At 40.4% G+C, this 20500-nt stretch overlaps 15 non-coding genes across 15 annotated transcripts; all 15 read right to left on the bottom strand.

Moving 5' to 3' along the window:
- Nucleotides 1-3847: 3847 nt before the first annotated feature.
- trnad-guc (transfer RNA aspartic acid (anticodon GUC)) lies at nucleotides 3848-3919 on the bottom strand. The gene has a single exon. It is a non-coding gene; the product is annotated as a tRNA-Asp (tRNA).
- Nucleotides 3920-4545: 626 nt separating this feature from the next.
- On the bottom strand, nucleotides 4546-4617 carry trnad-guc (transfer RNA aspartic acid (anticodon GUC)). Its single transcript has one exon. It is a non-coding gene; the product is annotated as a tRNA-Asp (tRNA).
- Nucleotides 4618-4804: 187 nt separating this feature from the next.
- Nucleotides 4805-4876, bottom strand: trnad-guc (transfer RNA aspartic acid (anticodon GUC)). The gene has a single exon. It is a non-coding gene; the product is annotated as a tRNA-Asp (tRNA).
- A 625-nt stretch (nucleotides 4877-5501) lies between these two features.
- trnad-guc (transfer RNA aspartic acid (anticodon GUC)) lies at nucleotides 5502-5573 on the bottom strand. Its single transcript has one exon. It is a non-coding gene; the product is annotated as a tRNA-Asp (tRNA).
- Nucleotides 5574-5760: 187 nt separating this feature from the next.
- Nucleotides 5761-5832, bottom strand: trnad-guc (transfer RNA aspartic acid (anticodon GUC)). The gene has a single exon. It is a non-coding gene; the product is annotated as a tRNA-Asp (tRNA).
- A 608-nt stretch (nucleotides 5833-6440) lies between these two features.
- trnad-guc (transfer RNA aspartic acid (anticodon GUC)) lies at nucleotides 6441-6512 on the bottom strand. The gene has a single exon. It is a non-coding gene; the product is annotated as a tRNA-Asp (tRNA).
- Nucleotides 6513-6700: 188 nt separating this feature from the next.
- trnad-guc (transfer RNA aspartic acid (anticodon GUC)) lies at nucleotides 6701-6772 on the bottom strand. The gene has a single exon. It is a non-coding gene; the product is annotated as a tRNA-Asp (tRNA).
- Nucleotides 6773-7382: 610 nt separating this feature from the next.
- On the bottom strand, nucleotides 7383-7454 carry trnad-guc (transfer RNA aspartic acid (anticodon GUC)). Its single transcript has one exon. It is a non-coding gene; the product is annotated as a tRNA-Asp (tRNA).
- Nucleotides 7455-7641: 187 nt separating this feature from the next.
- On the bottom strand, nucleotides 7642-7714 carry trnad-guc (transfer RNA aspartic acid (anticodon GUC)). Its single transcript has one exon. It is a non-coding gene; the product is annotated as a tRNA-Asp (tRNA).
- Nucleotides 7715-9039: 1325 nt separating this feature from the next.
- Nucleotides 9040-9111, bottom strand: trnad-guc (transfer RNA aspartic acid (anticodon GUC)). Its single transcript has one exon. It is a non-coding gene; the product is annotated as a tRNA-Asp (tRNA).
- A 187-nt stretch (nucleotides 9112-9298) lies between these two features.
- Nucleotides 9299-9370, bottom strand: trnad-guc (transfer RNA aspartic acid (anticodon GUC)). The gene has a single exon. It is a non-coding gene; the product is annotated as a tRNA-Asp (tRNA).
- Nucleotides 9371-9995: 625 nt separating this feature from the next.
- Nucleotides 9996-10067, bottom strand: trnad-guc (transfer RNA aspartic acid (anticodon GUC)). Its single transcript has one exon. It is a non-coding gene; the product is annotated as a tRNA-Asp (tRNA).
- Nucleotides 10068-10254: 187 nt separating this feature from the next.
- On the bottom strand, nucleotides 10255-10326 carry trnad-guc (transfer RNA aspartic acid (anticodon GUC)). Its single transcript has one exon. It is a non-coding gene; the product is annotated as a tRNA-Asp (tRNA).
- Nucleotides 10327-10957: 631 nt separating this feature from the next.
- On the bottom strand, nucleotides 10958-11029 carry trnad-guc (transfer RNA aspartic acid (anticodon GUC)). Its single transcript has one exon. It is a non-coding gene; the product is annotated as a tRNA-Asp (tRNA).
- Nucleotides 11030-11216: 187 nt separating this feature from the next.
- On the bottom strand, nucleotides 11217-11288 carry trnad-guc (transfer RNA aspartic acid (anticodon GUC)). Its single transcript has one exon. It is a non-coding gene; the product is annotated as a tRNA-Asp (tRNA).
- Between the last annotated feature and the right edge of the window lie 9212 nt (nucleotides 11289-20500).

Genomic DNA, 20500 nt, shown 5'->3' with positions numbered 1-20500 from the left:
TGTATGCATAATTTAACAGCTGGAAACTCAACTGCTGTTTTTGGTGAGGTCATGGAGATACCCATCTGTTTTCAATCGCGCTTTATGGGTTGAAGGTGAGCTGGACTTGAGAATAGCTGAGTACACCCTGGATTGATCGTCCGTCCGTCGTCAGAGAAGCAAACCGCCAGGTCAATTTGCTACCTTGTATAAAGGTCATTTTAGTACAAAAAATACAAAAAATTGACACCCCGCCTACATTGTTTCAATCATAAATATATCGATGAAAAGGTGTCTTCTGCCGTCCGCTGGACTTCTTTGAAGGTGTCGGACGTTTCGCTCCTCATCCGAAGAGCTTCGTCAGAGAACTAAAGTTTTGCTGGTAACTCTGGCCCTATATATATATTCCTAATGGACAGATGTGGCAGTCTATTTTCCTTAGCTAAGATTTTAACCTGACTGTCATCAAGTGCTAGCTTTTAGGTGCATATGTACTGCATATTGAGGCCCACTAGCATTGTCCCTGCGATGTTGATAAAGTATTTTTCTGAACATTTGTTTAATTTACCCAAACCTCTTTACAATCTTCATCTTTACAATGTATAAAACCGTCGTTGTTAAACTGGGTTCGATTGAACCCTAGGGCTCATCTGCATTTAGTGGGCACAGTCATTGAAAGTATTTTGAGTTCATGCACTGTATTGGTTTTGTTATTTGAACATAGTGATATTAATGCACTATTAATTTTGTGCACCATTAAAAAAAGCACATTTTATTTTATATGAAAGAATGGTTTGGTGAATGAGCATATCAAACTGGTGGGGTTCGGTGCCTCCAACAATATTCCGAACCACGGCACTAGAGGACCCCGTGAAATTCACAAAACATGCCTCCTTCACTGTAAAACCCAACAAGTTGAAAGTACTCAAAATTTTTATGGCAACTGATTATGCCAAAATTTTTGAGTACAGTTTACTCAAAATTTTTGAGTAGTGGAAATACATTTTATGAGTTTGACTGAATTTAAATCTTATGAGTTTGTTTGGACATCAATGTTATGAGTTTGAATGAACTTAAAAGATGTACTTTCAGTTTACTCGAATGTTTTCTTGTTATCTTAATTTTTAAGTTAAAATTAGATTTCATATTTAAGCGTAACCAACTCAAATTTATAATGTTACATGAAAAAATATATGTATACTGTATTACATTTGCCTTCTATGTCTAAAAACAAACACCCACCTCACATGTCTGTTTTAGTGCACATTTTTTATTAAGGTTTAAAACAAGCTTTGATAAAACATTCATGATAACAGTATCAAATGCACAGCATGTCCACGTACCAAAACAACAAATAAACCCCTGAACAGTTCTTTTTTAGTAATTAACACAACATCGTGATAAAGATGTGAAATTAACACAACAAAACAAAACAGACAAAAACAACAAATTATACTCTGCTGTTCTGTTAAAAAATAAATTATCTGACAAGCATATACTTGAATAAATACAAGAGAATACATTTAAATGTACTCGTTATAAGGTGCAAAGTAAAACCTACTAAAAACAAACAGTATTCATGAAATGAAAAAAGACATTTTGGTGACATCCAGGTTTACACATCAAATTATGAATAGAAAATCAGACACAAACAGTACATCAATGTTTAGGTATACAAAGCAGAGTAAAACTATGAAATTACTTATCCAGTGTTACTTTGTTCCGTAATATTGGAGGCCTTCAATATTGCGGAACAAAGCATTTTTCAAACTTAGCAGGCGTGGTTTGAGTGGTCTGTTATCATCAAGACACAGCAGTATTTTCTGAATGAAGGTGAATGTGTGGATTATTTTTTTTTGGGAGAATCTAAATGCAGTGCATTAAACCAAACAAGAGAAGGTGTGTATCAGCCAACCTGGGGAGACATCTCACAATAATGCCATCTTCTATCACAACAGAAATGCTGTTGGGGTTAAACAAGATGGCGCTAGTTGTCAGTTGTCACGGAGAGAAGTGCGACAGGAATGTTTTCAATGTCTGGATCCTCTTCCCACTGCAAAATACATCAATAGACATTTGTGTTAAGTCAGGCAATACATACATTGCATGTTTTGAAGAACTGTGAGTCATCTTCTCGTAGGTATGCATGGAGAGCACGAAGGGCCAGACTGCGTCTCGTGTATATCATGCTTTTCAAAAGCAAGAGGAGATAAAAGCCAAGTTTTAATTTGGGGAAAGCGACAGGAGCTTAACATTGCAGTACTTGTCTTCAGCATCTCAAACCCAAGACAGCGGCCTATGGAGACCTATGGAGAATTAAGTTTAGGTAAAATTCTGTTCAATATAAAAAAAAACTTTTTTTACATACATACATGTATTATTTTTTAATATGATTCGGGTAATTAATCATGTAGCAGTAATACAAATGTAAACATACCTTAGATAATGGTGGTGTTACTCAATTTCCACCCTGGGGCTAAAAGGTTGAATAGAAAAAACAGACAACAAATGTAATCATTTAATTTAATAAAACACCCTGATCCATGTTTACTTTTTAAATTGAATAAATAATCTAATTTACCAGATTAAAAGATGCCATCAAGCCAGTCAGGTGTTTGCAGTTTGAAAAATGGTGTTTGCAGTTTCAAAAATACACTTAAAAAGTTTTATGTTTACACATGAATGACCATTTAAAAGTACACCAATTGTACAGACTGATATTTCATTTGGCAAGCATTATATTTACTTAGTGCCTTCTTAAAACGGCAGCACAACTGTTGCACGTTGAATTCGCATGACTTATTGTGCTGCCGTTTAAAACAAAGTTACTCAAAGCACCAACCTGCTGGCGTTGCAGCATCTGTGTGGCGGATTTGGGGTGACCCTTATAACTTTTGAGGTTCATATAAAACTTAATTTAACACCCATTTGACTATTATTCTCGAACCTTCGCGGACACAAACATAACTTTTTATCACCTCGTGATAGTTGTTACTCCACCACCGCTCAAACAAACCTGCGCGGTACAATTCTCTTAATAATACTGCTGTGTCTTTCTACAAACAAGAGACGTTTAAGAAAATTTCCTACTTACCACAGAAGAGCTCGTAACATTAGGAGAAGTCCTTGGCTCGAGAGGTGGATAATGTCCTCAGTCGCAAGCACCACAAACTAGCATCTTTGCTCGCAGCAAAGGCGGTAAGAGCCCCAAACGGACTTTTCAAAATATTCCTTTCCTGCATGTGGAGCGACTACAGCATTGACACACTGGGTCCTTGTAATATACATATATAGTATATTAAATACGATTGTTTGTCTTTCCACCCTAATTTAAATTAAATAATCCGTCGGTCTCTGCCAGATTCAGCCGTTGAGAATTCAAATGGCGTCCAATGAGAGCACGCAGTGACGTCATCACGCAGCTTCCTGCAGTGAACTCAAAATGTTTGAGTAAACGATTGCCATGAACTCAACAGTATTGATCTACTGCAAATTAAAAACGCAGGACTCATTCAAAAACTCAAAACGTTTCATTTTTTGAAACAAAAAATCGGCTTTTGAGTTGACTGACCTCAATGACTTTGAGTCAGTAGTACTGTTTGGGTTTACAGTGTTGTCGGGGAATCGAACCCCCGTCTTCCGCATGACAGGCAGAGATACTGGCCACTATACTAACAAGGACAGCGAGCAATTAATGGAGCCCAACGTCAAACAATTGACAATACTAATAGGTTATGAACTGTAATCAAAGGATTTTCTGTTTCCATATCACGTTGCGAAATATAAAATACACTTGACAAATTTCGGTACACAAACATAATATTTTTTGTATTGATAAAGAGAATTCACTGAAATGCACAAAACAACTCTCCCCGTCGGGGAATCAAACCCCGGTCTTCCGCGTGACAGGCGGAGATACTGTCCACTATACTAACGAGGAACACAGGCAAGGTTTCCTATTTAGCACAGCAAATCACAAGAAACGTCATCCGGTGAGTTGTATAACCAAAAAGAGGATTTGCAGTATAGTCGTCTGTTTCTATAAAAAGTTCCCCTAATACGCAAAATACATTTGTTTGAGGAATTTTAGTACATAAAAAAGTTTAATTTGGGATTGAAAGGGCGGAAACCTCAAATTATGAAAGTGAGCATGCAGACAGACAAATGACGTGGTGATCACCTTTGCTTCAGATGCGAGAGGACCCTGTGAAATTCACAAAAACTAGCTCCCCACTACGGAAACGAACCCAAGTTTTCCACGTGAAAGGTGGAGATACAGCCCACTACACAAATGAGGATTGTGAGAACGAAGTGCAGCGCAACGTCAGACAATCGGCTATACTAGTGTATGTCAAACCGGTTCGATCAAACCCTAGTGGTTCCGTGAGTCTGTCTCAGAGATTCAGTGGATCCTCCACCCCAGAGGTCCACCCCTCAGTCTAGTCTGCAGTTAATGGGCGATCATTGAAAGGGTTCGGTGAATGAGCATATCAAACTGGTGGGGTTCGGTGGTTCCAACAATAGAACCACGGCACTAGAGGACCCCGTGAAATTCACAAAACATGCCTCCTTGTCGGGGAATCGAACCCCGGTCTTCCGCGTGACAGGCAGAGATACTGGCCACTATACTAACAAGGACAACAAGCGATTAATGGAGCCCAACGTGAAACAATTGACAATACTGATAGGTTATGAACTGTAATCAAAAGATTTTCTGTTTCCATATCACGTCGCGAAATATAAAATAAACTTGATAAATTTCGGTACTCCAACATAATATTTTTTGTATTGATAAAGAGAATTCACTGAAATGCACAAAACAACTCTCCCCGTCGGGGAATCGAACCCCGGTCTTCCGCATGACAGGCGGAGATACTGTCCACTATACTAACGAGGAACACATCCAAGGTTTCCTATTTAGCACAGCAAACCACAAGAAACGTCATCCGGTGAGTTGTATAACCAAAAAGAGGATTTGCAGTATAGTCGTCTGTTTCTATAAAAAGTTCCCCTAATACGCAAAATGCATTTGTTTGAGGAATTTTAGTACATAAAAAAAGTTTAATTTGGGATTGAAAGCGCTGAAACCTCAAATTATGAAAGTGACCATGCAGACAGACTAATGACGTGGTGATCACCTTTGCTTCAGATGCGAGAGAACCCTGTGAAATTCACAAAAACTAGCTCCCCACTACGGAATCAAACCCCAGTTTTCCACGTGAAAGGTGGAGATACAGCCAACTACACAAATGAGGATTGTGAGCACAAAGTGCAGCGCAACGTCAGACAATCGGCTATACTACTGGATGTTAAACAGGTTCGATCAAACACTAGTGGTTCCGTGAGTCTGTCTCAGTGGATCCTCCACCCCATAGGTCCACCCCTCAGTCTAGTCTGCAGTTAGTGGGCGATCATTGAAAGGGTTCGGTGAATGAGCATATCAAACTGGTGGGGTTCGGTGCCTCCAACAATATTCCGAACCACGGCACTATAGAGGACCCCGTGAAATTCACAAAACATGCCTCCTTGTCGGGGAATCGAACCCCGGTCTTCCGCGTGACAGGCAGAGATACTGGCCACTATACTAACAAGGACACCGAGCAATTAATGGAGCCCAACGTGAAACAATTGACAATACTGATAGGTTATGAACTGTAATCAAAGGATTTTCTGTTTCCATATCACGTCGCGAAATATAAAATAAACTTGATAAATTTCGGTACACAAACATAATTTTTTTTGTATTGATAAAGAGAATTCACTGAAATGCACAAAACAACTCTCCCCGTCGGGGAATCGAACCCCGGTCTTCCGCGTGACAGGCAGAGATACTGTCCACTATACTAACAAGGAACACTTCCAAGGTTTCCTATTTAGCACAGCAAATCACAAGAAACGTCATCCGGTGAGTTGTATAACCAAAAAGAGGATTTGCAGTATAGTCGTCTGTTTCTATAAAAAGTTCCCGTAATACGCAAAATACATTTGTTTGAGGAATTTTAGTACATAAAAAAAGTTTAATTTGGGATTGAAAGCGCTGAAACCTCAAATTATGAAAGTGAGCATGCAGACAGACTAATGACGTGGTGATCACCTTTGCTTCAGATGCGAGAGGACCCTGTGAAATTCACAAAAACTAGCTACCCACTACGGAATCGAACCCCAGTTTTCCCACTACACAAATGAGGATTGTGAGCACAAAGTGCAGCGCAACGTCAGACAATCGGCTATACTAGTGTATGTTAAACTGGTTCGATCAAACCCTCGTGGTTCCGTGAGTCTGTCTCAGAGATTCAGTGGATCCTCCACCCCAGAGGTCCACCCCTCAGTCTAGTCTGCAGTTAGTGGGCGATCATTGAAAGGGTTCGGTGAATGAGCATATCAAACTGGTGGGGTTCGGTGGTTCCAACAATATTCCGAACCACGGCACTAGAGGACGCCATGAAATTCACAAAACATGCCTCCTTGTCGGGGAATCGAACCCCGGTCTTCCGCGTGACAGGCAGAGATACTGGCCACTATACTAACAAGGACACCAATCGATTAATGGAGCCCAACGTGAAACAATTGACAATACTGATAGGTTATGAACTGTAATCAAAGGATTTTCTGTTTCCATATCACGTCGCGAAATATAAAATAAACTTGATAAATTTCGGTACACAAACATAATTTTTTTTGTATTGATAAAGAGAATTCACTGAAATGCACACAAAAAACTCTCCCCGTCGGGGAATCGAACCCCGGTCTTCCACGTGACAGGCGGAGATACTGCCCACTATACTAACGAGGAACACTTCCAAGGTTTCCTATTTAGCACAGCAAATCACAAGAAACGTCATCCGGTGAGTTGTATAACCAAAAAGAGGATTTGCAGTATAGTCGTCTGTTTCTATAAAAAGTTCCCGTAATACGCAAAATACATTTGTTTGAGGAATTTTAGTACATTAAAAAAGTTTAATTTGGGATTGAAAGCGCTGAAACCTCAAATTATGAAAGTGAGCATGCAGACAGACTAATGACGTGGTGATCACCTTTGCTTCAGATGCGAGAGGACCCTGTGAAATTCACAAAAACTAGCTACCCACTACGGAATCGAACCCCAGTTTTCCCACTACACAAATGAGGATTGTGAGCACAAAGTGCAGCGCAACGTCAGACAATCGGCTATACTAGTGTATGTTAAACTGGTTCGATCAAACCCTAGTGGTTCCGTGAGTCTGTCTCAGAGATTCAGTGGATCCTCCACCCCAGAGGTCCACCCCTCAGTCGAGTCTGCAGTTAGTGGGCGATCATTGAAAGGGTTCGGTGAATGAGCATATCAAACTGGTGGGGTTCGGTGCCTCCAACAATATTCCGAACCACGGCACTATAGAGGACCCCGTGAAATTCACAAAACATGCCTCCTTGTCGGGGAATCGAACCCCGGTCTTCCGCGTGACAGGCAGAGATACTGGCCACTATACTAACAAGGACACCGAGCAATTAATGGAGCCCAACGTGAAACAATTGACAATACTGATAGGTTATGAACTGTAATCAAAGGATTTTCTGTTTCCATATCACGTCGCGAAATATAAAATAAACTTGATAAATTTCGGTACACAAACATAATTTTTTTTGTATTGATAAAGAGAATTCACTGAAATGCACAAAACAACTCTCCCCGTCGGGGAATCGAACCCCGGTCTTTCCGCGTGACAGGCGGAGATACTGTCCACTATACTAACAAGGAACACTTCCAAGGTTTCCTATTTAGCACAGCAAATCACAAGAAACATCATCCGGTGAGTTGTATAACCAAAAAGAGGATTTGCAGTATAGTCGTCTGTTTCTATAAAAAGTTCCCGTAATACGCAAAATACATTTGTTTGAGGAATTTTAGTACATAAAAAAAGTTTAATTTGGGATTGAAAGCGCTGAAACCTCAAATTATGAAAGTGAGCATGCAGACAGACTAATGACGTGGTGATCACCTTTGCTTCAGATGCGAGAGGACCCTGTGAAATTCACAAAAACTAGCTCCCCACTACGGAATCGAACCCCAGTTTTCCACATGAAAGGTGGAGATACAGCCCACTACACAAATGAGGATTGTGAGCACAAAGTGCAGCGCAACGTCAGACAATCGGCTATACTAGTGTATGTTAAACTGGTTCGATCAAACCCTAGTGGTTCCGTGAGTCTGTCTCAGAGATTCAGTGGATCCTCCACCCCAGAGGTCCACCCCTCAGTCTAGTCTGCAGTTAGTGGGCGATCATTGAAAGGGTTCGGTGAATGAGCATATCAAACTGGTGGGGTTCGGTGGTTCCAACAATATTCCGAACCACGGCACTAGAGGACGCCATGAAATTCACAAAACATGCCTCCTTGTCAGGGAATCGAACCCCGGTCTTCCGCGTGACAGGCGGAGATACTGTCCACTATACTAACGAGGAACACATCCAAGGTTTCCTATTTAGCACAGCAAACCACAAGAAACGTCATCCGGTGAGTTGGAAAACCAAAAAGAGGATTTGCAGTATAGTCGTCTGTTTCTATAAAAAGTTCCCCTAATACGCAAAATACATTTGTTTGAGGAATTTTAGTACATAAAAAAGTTTAATTTGGGATTGAAAGGGCGGAAACCTCAAATTATGAAAGTGAGCATGCAGACAGACAAATGACGTGGTGATCACCTTTGCTTCAGACGCGAGAGGACCCTGTGAAATTCACAAAAACTAGCTACCCACTACGGAATCGAACCCCAGTTTTCCACGTGAAAGGTGGAGATACAGCCCACTACACAAATGAGGATTGTGAGCACAAAGTGCAGCGCAACGTCAGACAATCGGCTATACTAGTGTATGTTAAACTGGTTCGATCAAACCCTAGTGGTTCCGTGAGTCTGTCTCAGTGGATCCTCCACCCCAGAGGTCCACCCCTCAGTCTAGTCTGCAGTTAGTGGGCGATCATTGAAAGGGTTCGGTGAATGAGCATATCAAACTGGTGGGGTTCGGTGGTTCCAACAATATTCCGAACCACGGCACTAGAGGACCCCGTGAAATTCACAAAACATGCCTCCTTGTCGGGGAATCGAACCCCGGTCTTCCGCGTGACAGGCAGAGATACTGGCCACTATACTAACAAGGACAACAAGCGATTAATGGAGCCCAACGTGAAACAATTGACAATACTGATAGGTTATGAACTGTAATCAAAAGATTTTCTGTTTCCATATCACGTCGCGAAATATAAAATAAACTTGATAAATTTCGGTACTCCAACATAATATTTTTTGTATTGATAAAGAGAATTCACTGAAATGCACAAAACAACTCTCCCCGTCGGGGAATCGAACCCCGGTCTTCCGCGTGACAGGCGGAGATACTGTCCACTATACTAACGAGGAACACATCCAAGGTTTCCTATTTAGCACAGCAAACCACAAGAAACGTCATCCGGTGAGTTGTATAACCAAAAAGAGGATTTGCAGTATAGTCGTCTGTTTCTATAAAAAGTTCCCCTAATACGCAAAATGCATTTGTTTGAGGAATTTTAGTACATAAAAAAAGTTTAATTTGGGATTGAAAGCGCTGAAACCTCAAATTATGAAAGTGACCATGCAGACAGACTAATGACGTGGTGATCACCTTTGCTTCAGATGCGAGAGAACCCTGTGAAATTCACAAAAACTAGCTCCCCACTACGGAATCAAACCCCAGTTTTCCACGTGAAAGGTGGAGATACAGCCAACTACACAAATGAGGATTGTGAGCACAAAGTGCAGCGCAACGTCAGACAATCGGCTATACTACTGGATGTTAAACAGGTTCGATCAAACACTAGTGGTTCCGTGAGTCTGTCTCAGTGGATCCTCCACCCCATAGGTCCACCCCTCAGTCTAGTCTGCAGTTAGTGGGCGATCATTGAAAGGGTTCGGTGAATGAGCATATCAAACTGGTGGGGTTCGGTGCCTCCAACAATATTCCGAACCACGGCACTATAGAGGACCCCGTGAAATTCACAAAACATGCCTCCTTGTCGGGGAATCGAACCCCGGTCTTCCGCGTGACAGGCAGAGATACTGGCCACTATACTAACAAGGACACCGAGCAATTAATGGAGCCCAACGTGAAACAATTGACAATACTGATAGGTTATGAACTGTAATCAAAGGATTTTCTGTTTCCATATCACGTCGCGAAATATAAAATAAACTTGATAAATTTCGGTACACAAACATAATTTTTTTTGTATTGATAAAGAGAATTCACTGAAATGCACAAAACAACTCTCCCCGTCGGGGAATCGAACCCCGGTCTTCCGCGTGACAGGCGGAGATACTGTCCACTATACTAACAAGGAACACTTCCAAGGTTTCCTATTTAGCACAGCAAATCACAAGAAACGTCATCCGGTGAGTTGTATAACCAAAAAGAGGATTTGCAGTATAGTCGTCTGTTTCTATAAAAAGTTCCCGTAATACGCAAAATACATTTGTTTGAGGAATTTTAGTACATAAAAAAAGTTTAATTTGGGATTGAAAGCGCTGAAACCTCAAATTATGAAAGTGAGCATGCAGACAGACTAATGACGTGGTGATCACCTTTGCTTCAGATGCGAGAGGACCCTGTGAAATTCACAAAAACTAGCTCCCCACTACGGAATCGAACCCCAGTTTTCCACATGAAAGGTGGAGATACAGCCCACTACACAAATGAGGATTGTGAGCCCAAAGTGCAGCGCAACGTCAGACAATCGGCTATACTAGTGTATGTTAAACTGGTTCGATCAAACCCTAGTGGTTCCGTGAGTCTGTCTCAGAGATTCAGTGGATCCTCCACCCCAGAGGTCCACCCCTCAGTCTAGTCTGCAGTTAGTGGGCGATCATTGAAAGGGTTCGGTGAATGAGCATATCAAACTGGTGGGGTTCGGTGGTTCCAACAATATTCCGAACCACGGCACTAGAGGACGCCATGAAATTCACAAAACATGCCTCCTTGTCGGGGAATCGAACCCCGGTCTTCCGCGTGACAGGCAGAGATACTGGCCACTATACTAACAAGGACACCGAGCAATTAATGGAGCCCAACGTGAAACAATTGACAATACTGATAGGTTATGAACTGTAATCAAAGGATTTTCTGTTTCCATATCACGTCGCGAAATATAAAATAAACTTGATAAATTTCGGTACACAAACATAACTTTTTTTGTATTGATAAAGAGAATTCACTGAAATGCACAAAACAACGCTCCCCGTCGGGGAATCGAACCCCGGTCTTCCGCGTGACAGGCGGAGATACTGTCCACTATACTAACGAGGAACACTTCCAAGGTTTCCTATTTAGCACAGCAAACCACAAGAAACGTCATCCGGTGAGTTGTATAACCAAAAAGAGGATTTGCAGTGTAGTCGTCTGTTTCTATAAAAAGTTCCCGTAATACGCAAAATACATTTGTTTGAGGAATTTTAGTACATAAAAAAAGTTTAATTTGGGATTGAAAGCGCTGAAACCTCAAATTATGAACGTGACCATGCAGGCAGACTAATGACGTGGTGATCACCTTTGCTTCAGATGCGAGAGGACCCTGTGAAATTCACAAAAACTAGCTACCCACTACAGAATCGATCCCCAGTTTTCCACGTGAAAGGTGGAGATACAGCCCACTACACAAATGAGGATTGTGAGTACAAAGTGCAGCGCAACGTCAGACAATCGGCTATACTAGTGTATGTTAAACAGGTTCGATGAAACCCTAGTGGTTCCGTGAGTCTGTCTCAGAGATTCAGTGGATCCTCCACCCCAGAGGTCCACCCCTCATTCTGGTCTGCAGTTAGTGGGCGATCATTGAAAGGGTTCGGTGAATGAGCATATCAAACTGGTGGGGTTCAGTGCCTCCAACAAGATTAAAAACCATTGGTATATAATAAACTACATGACAGTGATAACTCAGTTTACAAACATAATTGGTTCCCAGAAAGTGTGTGTAAGGCGAAAAGTTCACCTGCCGAACAATAATTTCCCATAAGAAACCATTAAAAATAAGAATAATCCGTTCCCAGTTCCCCATAAAACTACACAAAATATACCTTATTTTATGTATAATAAATGTGCTATTGGATTGTAATTAAATAAATAAACTGTACTGTATAACAAAGTCTTTTTATTTACCTTTGTGATGGTCGTTGATGTAGTTGCCTCTTGATGATATCCGAGTGAAGTTGCTGTGCTTTCTCGGCGATAATACCCTCACTCACACTGTCCCCTGCTCGCTGGTTTTTGTTAATCCAAATGAACAAAAGTTTTTTAACCTCTTCAATTGCCTGAGACCGTTACTTACACAACACAGAAACACCCTGAGCCACACGTAGCAATGGTCGACTTAGCGTACTGGTACTGGGACATTAAGTTACACAAACGCACACCCCGTTCGTATTTCTCGGTGATCTTCTTCTGCGCGACTGTAATTTTGTTTTGTGTGATCTTCATCTTAACACTAGCCTGTGGTGGGGTCTTTTTCAGTTCCATTATAACAAAAGTACTCCACTCGATAAAAAAACATGTCTGCACTCAAAGAAACGTGATGACGCAAACTCGTCTGCCAGCCAATTTAATGTTCGTGAGGTGAAAAGTTTGTGAGCTAAAGCGTTTGTAAGCTGAGGTATCACTCTACTTTGTTTTTCATTTGGCAGCCTGTCTTTTGGTTGCACTAATTTTTAGTCTTAAATATATTGCATCATAAATATATTGCACATTATAATCCCATAGAGAAGAAGCTATTTGAAAATCTGCTAGTTTTGGTGTGCGTGGTTCTCTTGCACTTGGCTGAAGGAAGTAGCTGGGAAAGGTGGTGAGCAGGATATGGAGGGGTCCAGTCGAATTTTCCATGCTCATGTCTTGGTTCTTGAGAACCGTTACCACAGTAAAAGTATTTCCAGCCAGACACTCACGACACTGTAGTGAATTGTGAACAAGCTTGCAGAATTTCCTTCACAAACAGCTCATCCCTTTTATTCATTCCAGGAGTCTCTTGCTCTCCAGCTTTGGAGTCATTTGTTTTTGGAGTGGGGGAAGCACACAATTAGCCCCTGCTTTGGATGAGGGACAACAAGCCATACGAGCCTCATTTGGTTTGCAAATGATTCACCCACATTTATTCGTGATTTAGCGAGCTTAAAAAGAATTGCTGGTGGAGGCAGGGGGTGGGTGGAGGGTGGGGGCGCTTTTGTTTTTACAGAGGAGGAGGAGAAGAAGTGTCTGATTTAACACTGACCCGCTCATCGGGACTGGAGTGGACATAAGAGGCTCTAACAGATAATGACTGAACGAGCTGCTTAGCAGAGTGATCCCAGTGTTTGAGTGGGGACCTCTATGCAAACGTGTGTGCGTGTGTGTGCGTGTGCGTGTGTGTGTGCGTGTGTGTCAACAGACGGTGATTTGCATGGAGGGTGAGGCTGAGCCTCCTTTTGTTTTGTTGTAACTCTTGAGTTCTTTTTTTAATAGATGCCATTTGAATAGCTTAAGCTCCGCCCACACCTGAAACTCTATGCATGTATGTATGCCGAGTGGGCAGGCTAGGAACTGAACTTTAAAAAAAAAATGTCCACATAACGTGAAGCCTGAGTGGCTTTGGAAGTTATTGTGTAAAACTAATCATCATATGCAGCAGTGCAATAGAGAAAGGACAAAAAGGCCAATATTTCAAGGAAGTCTAAAAGCTGTTGACGAAAAAGATGGAAATTAACTGAGTTTCATATTTTTCTGATTTTATCTCTGAAGGCATAACATATTGACAATAAATGAAACTTTTACAGGGAACGCAAAAGTAGCTTGTGATACTCCACCACAAAGTGGAAAATTGACTTGTTTCACAGACCAATTCTGTCAGTATCGCCCCCTCCACCTCTGAAAAAAATAAATACCAAAAAATGTTGTAAAAGCGGCTTCTGGTAGGATTTCTGTAGCTAGGAAAAATGACAAGTCACATTTATCCTCCGGTTCTGTTGCAATGTTTTATAGTAATACTGAAATGGCGCCTGGACTTCACAGAGCGATTCCGATTGGTTGCTAGGGTGGGTCATCGGCTGGTTAGCACATCGGAGGTGCAGGACAGATGGATGGATGGATGGATGGATGGATGGATGGATGGATGGATAGTAGGAGAGATAGAGAGACATATAGAGAGACAGATAGAGAGACAGAGAGACAGACAGATAGATAGATAGATAGATAGATAGATAGATAGATAGATAGATAGATAGATAGATAGATAGATAGATAGATAGATAGATAGATAGATAGATAGATAGATAGATAGATAGATAGATAGATAGATAGATAGATAGATAGATAGATAGATGTGACTGTAAAGTGTCCTTGAGAGTTTTGAATGGCGCTTATAAATGAAATGTATTAATATTACTGCACTATCATGTGAGTTACAACATCACACACTGCACTCAATATATTAGCGATAAGATGGATGTGTCATATGGCCATGTCTGATTTCACCGCGCAGTGTTACGGAGGAGATCAGCGTCACGCGTTCCAGTTTCACGCAAAATCTCCTGACACGCACCAATTACGCTTTGCATTACACGCGCCTGTCACGTCACATGGTTTTCAGTAAAAATATCAGGAAATTATGTGAATACTGGGAGACAGCTAATGCGTTTGCACCAATTTGTGGTGGTCAAGCTTCTTAAAGTGCTTCTGAACCATTTTTTTCACCGCTTTTCATGAGATATTATGATGGAAGAGTGGAACAATGGCCCATTGCAGGGCAAATAAATGTTGGATTTTACAGTGTCAAAGGGGTTTCTCATACAACCTCCTGATTGTGAAATATTGTGTGATCGACTTAACACTGTGTTGCGTCCGTGACATTTACAAAGAAGTGTGTGGGAGGCGGATTATTTAGAAAATGTGACCTTGTTAGAGCAACCTCATAACCCCATTTCAAAATTGATAATGTTTAGTACCCAGAACAGTGAATTGGAAAAATTTGTATCTGAAAGGAGCTGCCAAAACCACCTCTGAACCACTTTTGGATTTTCCATTGGAGTATATTTTTATTTCAGTTTTGATAATATTTAATACCCAGAACAGTGAATTGGCTGTATCGAAAAGGAGCTTCCGAAACCACATCTGAAGCACTTTTGGATTTTCCATTGGAATCCATTTTGTTTTCAGTTTTGATTTGTTTTGCCTGTTAATTTGTTTTACTGGTTTTCAAGGCAAACTTTTAGTTTTAATTTGACATTTTATTCTATTTATGGATTTTAGAATTAGTTTTAGATTTGTTTTGTTTTTGTTTTTTTATACAGAATGATATATGGTGTAAAACAAGTTGGGAAAACACCTTTTTACAAACTACAGTAAAGTCTCGTTATATCGATATCGGTTATATTGATAGTCCCGCTTATTACGATACTATTTCTATGCACGCACGGAGAAAATTACATGCGCGCAGGGTCGGATATATCGATAGTCCCGGTTATATCGATATTTTTCGGAATCCCGAGATTAGCGATATAACGAGACTTTACTGTATGTGAAGAAAAAAAGGGCACCTCACACTAACCCCGGGTGGGAAAATGGCTGATCCAATGACAATTATTTATATCCATTCCTTACATTTCAATACAACAGCAGAATAAGTATGAACACAGAAAAGTGGCTGCTTTTACAGGAACCTTGTGTTGCTACCTTTAAATGTGGTCAATTTCCTCCGCTAATGTATGTCGAGTCAATTTTCATTGAATAGCAATGGGAAAACAGATGGACAATAATGTCAAGTTATATATACTAGGTCAAAATGGGGCATGTGATATTAGAATGAAAGCTGCGAAATTGTCAAATTAACACCATCTCGTCAATCTGTGTTGGTGCAGTTCAGGCAGAACAGTGAGTGCAGGGGGAGAGGGGTGTAAAATGGTTGGTTTGACACACAGTCTTTGACGGGGCATGTGAATCTACCGCCAATGGTCGAAAATATGTGCCTCGCCTTTGTCCTCCAGTCTACCACGGTGCTATTAAAGGACAACCGACGTCTCCGGACAACTTGTGTCCATAATTTGTAAAATGGCTTCCAATGACTTCTATATTGTATGTATTTTAATAAGATTCCACCACATATAGCTATATTTTACTCGGGCTAAATATTCAGGAAGTCTTTTTTGAGTTGGTGACGAGTCCGTACGTGACATCACTACAGGAACACCCCTGACTGAAAAAAAAGACACATTGTAGCAGTCCTTCCATCACGTCAATGTATTTTGCTGTACTTGTTTGGTCTGAAAACCTTGTGTTGCACCCAAAAGCCACCAGAAGAGGGCGTACAAGCTCCATATAAGGAATTTATCAGCCTGTGGAAACGGAGGTGGCCACAGGAGGTCGCCATTTTATGCCACTTTTCTGGGACGCAACATTGCAGTCCAGATGCCTCAAAATGACACGGAATAAATTCTTTAATCGATTGCAAACATGTATGCTTTCCTCTTCAGAACTATTTGAATCATATTCATAACTGGATGTGTAACAAGAAAGCATATTCTCCGAATCTGAAGCCATTGTTTGGATTCTCCAGCAATGCAAGACATCTTGGCGTGACGTCACGAACTGGGGGCGGGACTTTCTGAAATTTTTGATTTTGGACACTTTAAGTCATTTTTATTGGTGTTTTGCATTTTGTGTTTTGGGTATTTTAGATGCTATAAAATGTTTTTCTGATGTCAGTTAAGAAACAAAAAAGTGACGTCGGTTGTCCTTTACTGGAGAACAGCAGTAAGAACAACTTGATGGGGAAAAAGATTTGAAAGTGGGAAATTGCAGCAGCAACTCTGTCCCGCCATCCCATATTGGTGTGCTATCTTGACAAAATGGTGGTGCTTGAAAGTCAAAAAAAAAAATCACTCCAAAAGTCACATTTTTTTCAGGCAGAGTAAAAGAACATTCTTATGCTTTCAAATGTGAAAGATTGCAGGGTTGATTTTGTCCATTCTATGTTCACACCTTTCATTCAGCTGACAAATGACAAGATGGAGGGGGGGGGGGGGCTTTTACAGGTAGTGTAAACGGGTTTTTGATACAACCTCCAAAAGTGAAATTTCTGGCGATGTCACGTTGGAGCAACTATAGCCATGCAACAAAGTGCATGTGTTATTTTTGCTAACCCCATGGAAGATTTCTACCGATCTTATCTTATCCAACAATTTGGAATGTGTAACCTTAAATAAATTAAAATGCTTTATGTTGCTCATCCAAAGCTATGCCCAATCTAATTCTGATTTCATCACCCCAGAAAAAGTGTGTTAAAAAATTTCAAGGAATGTGACGGTGGGTGACATTTTTATATACAGTACTTGATTTCCACGTGAGCGTAGAGAAATCAAAGAGATTAACATTGGTTGAGAAAGAGATTCCAAATAACTACTGCCAAACGACTGACATTTGAAGCACATTTTAAGTAATGTGAGCCCGACAAGTTTCCAGGAAAGAAAAAAAAAAACAAAAACATGTGGGTTATACATGAAAACAGTATGTCTTACACACACGCACACACACACTTTTTTTTAATATCATTAAAAAATGCTTTAATGTGAATATTTTTTACATTAATTATAATAGTTTAAATCTGAACTTCACACAAGGGTATTTCATGTATTTATTTGACAATAACGATGTTTTTTTCAATATGTTTTCCATTAAAATTCTTTGAAAAGGAGATTTTAACTCATTCACTGCCATCCCCGAATGTATTCAGAAATTGAAAATATCACGTGGATCACCGAATTTGTTCGGGTTTTGTTTTTCAATGTGTGTGTGTGTGATAAAGCGCTTGTTTTTCCCTTCCACAAGGGGACATCATTTCCCTTTTTTTCCAATGTTAGCACTCCATTTGAAGCTCAGATAACTCCAGGCCCCGATGACGTAATATAAAATATATAATCAATAAATAATATTTTTTTCTGATGAAAGAAAAGAGTCTAATGTTTCTTATATTGAATTGAAAATTTATGTAGTCCTAAAACTCAGTATTCAGTGTGTGCTGCAATTTGAGTGAAAATGACAAAAACCCTGGCACTGGAGTGGACACATTTTTGCACGTCTGGCAGTGAATGAAAAAAACACAGTGAAATATTTTTTTCTTGATTTTATTTTAATTGCATCACTGAATAATTAATTATACCACAAAGAATAGCAGTCTTAGTTCCGTATCAGATCCCGTAGCTATGCAAAAGCGGTTTTCTGATGTGGGTCGGAGGCTTGGCGTGGTTCTCATTCAAACCCAGCGTGCTGAGAGTTCTTGTATAATTTATGAGACTGCATTAAACAGCCTCGCACCGGGCAACCTATCATGTAAACAGATCAGGGTTTTTACAGGCTGCTCGCCGGCTGTTTAAACAGCCGAGAGGAAGAAGGTAGAAGGAGGGAAATTAAAAAGCTTAATGGAAAACATGTGTGTGTGTGTGTGTGTGTGTGTGTGTGTGTGTGTGTGTGTGTGTGTGTGTGTGTGTGTGTGTGTGTGTGTGTGTGTGTGTGTGTGTGTGTGTGTGTGTGTGTGTGTGTGTGTGTGTGTGTGTGCGTGTGTGTGTGTGCGTGTGTGTGTGTGTGTGTGTGTGTTTAAGTGAGTGAGTGTGTGAGTGTGTAAGTGTGTGTTTGTTGGTTTTGTAAGAAGTCGACATGGAAGTGACACAGTGTGGAACTCAAGTACACACATAAAAAAGGGGCCTAACGCATCTTATCACTCAGACAGACAGACACACACACACACACATACACACACACGTGCACACACGCACACACACACGCACACACACACACACACACACACACACACACACACACACACACACACACACACACACACGCACACACACACACACACATAAACCACAAAACCTGACTTTGATCGGGTCCAGCTGTGAGCATATCAAAGGCAACATGTGAAGCAGAACCACTGCACACACCATCAAGTCCAGATGGAGCCTGCTGGTTGCTTTTCTTTCTTGATATATTTCTTCTATGACATATTGCCGCCCCCCCGCACCCCAGTCCCATCCGATTATCACTTTTATTTGGAATCAGCTCACGTGGGCTCTGCGTGTTGGCCCAATTAGTGTGTAAACCACGCTGGCTGCACTCAACATATCAATCAGAAGGCAGACACATTACGACAGTAGAGGGGAAATGATGATCTTCTACATTGAGAGATATTTTATTCAAGAGGAGGTAGGGTGGCTGGCTGGTTAGCATGTTGGCCAGAGGCCAGGGGTTCGATACGAGCCCTGCTTTCCTGTCTTTGAATGTTCTCCCCTGTGCCTACATATGTTTTGTCTGTGGGTTTCCTCCCACGTTCCAAAAACCATGCATTTGTTGTTGGTTCATTTAACCCTCTAAATTCTCTGAAGGTGTGATTGGTGTTCGTCGATTACGGGGAAACCAATTCAGGACCAATTCAGGACCTAAACACCCGACTGCTCAACGATGGCAAAAGATTAACACAAAGAAACATTTTTTAGCAGAATTATTTGCTATCTGCTGATGTCTCCTTGTTGTGAACGCCTTGAGGGCATATCCCATTTTTGTCCTCTGAATCAACAGCTCATATCTCGACACACTTGGAAGTTGATAAGATACCATTGTTCACCCCAAGGGTGGCATTTGCAGGGTCAACTTTGTCTGGCGGTCCGTGCTTTGACATCAGCATTCACACACATCCAAGTTACTATTGGTGAGATTTATTTACAGCAGATGTACACCGAACATAAATAAATAAATAAATAAATAAATAAATAAATAAATAAATAAATAAATACATACATACATACATACATACATACATACATACATACATACATACATACATACAAATAAATAAATAAGTAAACAAAAACAAACAAACAAAAAATAAATACATAGAGAAATAAATAAACAAATAAATATGCATAAACAAATAAGTACACAAATAAACAAGTAAAGAAATAATACTGTAAAACAAATACAAAGTAAACAAATAAATAAATAAATACATAAACACATAGATACATAAATAAGTAAACAAACAAATACATACATAAATAAACAAATAAACAAACACATAAATAAATGTATAAAAACAAATACACAGGTAAACAGACAAATACCCAGGTAAATAAATAAATAAATAAATTGAAACAACATTGTGTGGTGGCATTGAGACTGTGGTGGGGGGGCATTGTCTGTGTCATACCACAAGGACGACAAAACTAATGAATCAATTTAATTGCACGCAAACCCATCCTGATGAAGGCATTATGTCAACAGATGGAAATCAAATGCCGTGTGGACAAACAACATTGTTTTGCCCTGAGACATAATATGCAAAGCTAAAACAACACACACTTGCGGGTTGTTTAGTCAATGGTTGGCCCAAAAAATCAAACTATTCTAATCATTTCCTTGAAAATACAGGTCTTTGGATATTGTGAGTTATCTTCATCATTCACACCTTTCTGATGTGATTGACTGTGCATGTGATAAAAGCCAACGAA

This window comes from Hippocampus bargibanti, linkage group LG04, assembly GCF_051943395.1.
Source record: "Hippocampus bargibanti isolate YZ-2025 linkage group LG04, ASM5194339v1, whole genome shotgun sequence".
Lineage (NCBI taxonomy): Eukaryota > Metazoa > Chordata > Actinopteri > Syngnathiformes > Syngnathidae > Hippocampus > Hippocampus bargibanti.
This window is presented reverse-complemented; position numbering and strand designations above follow the sequence as displayed.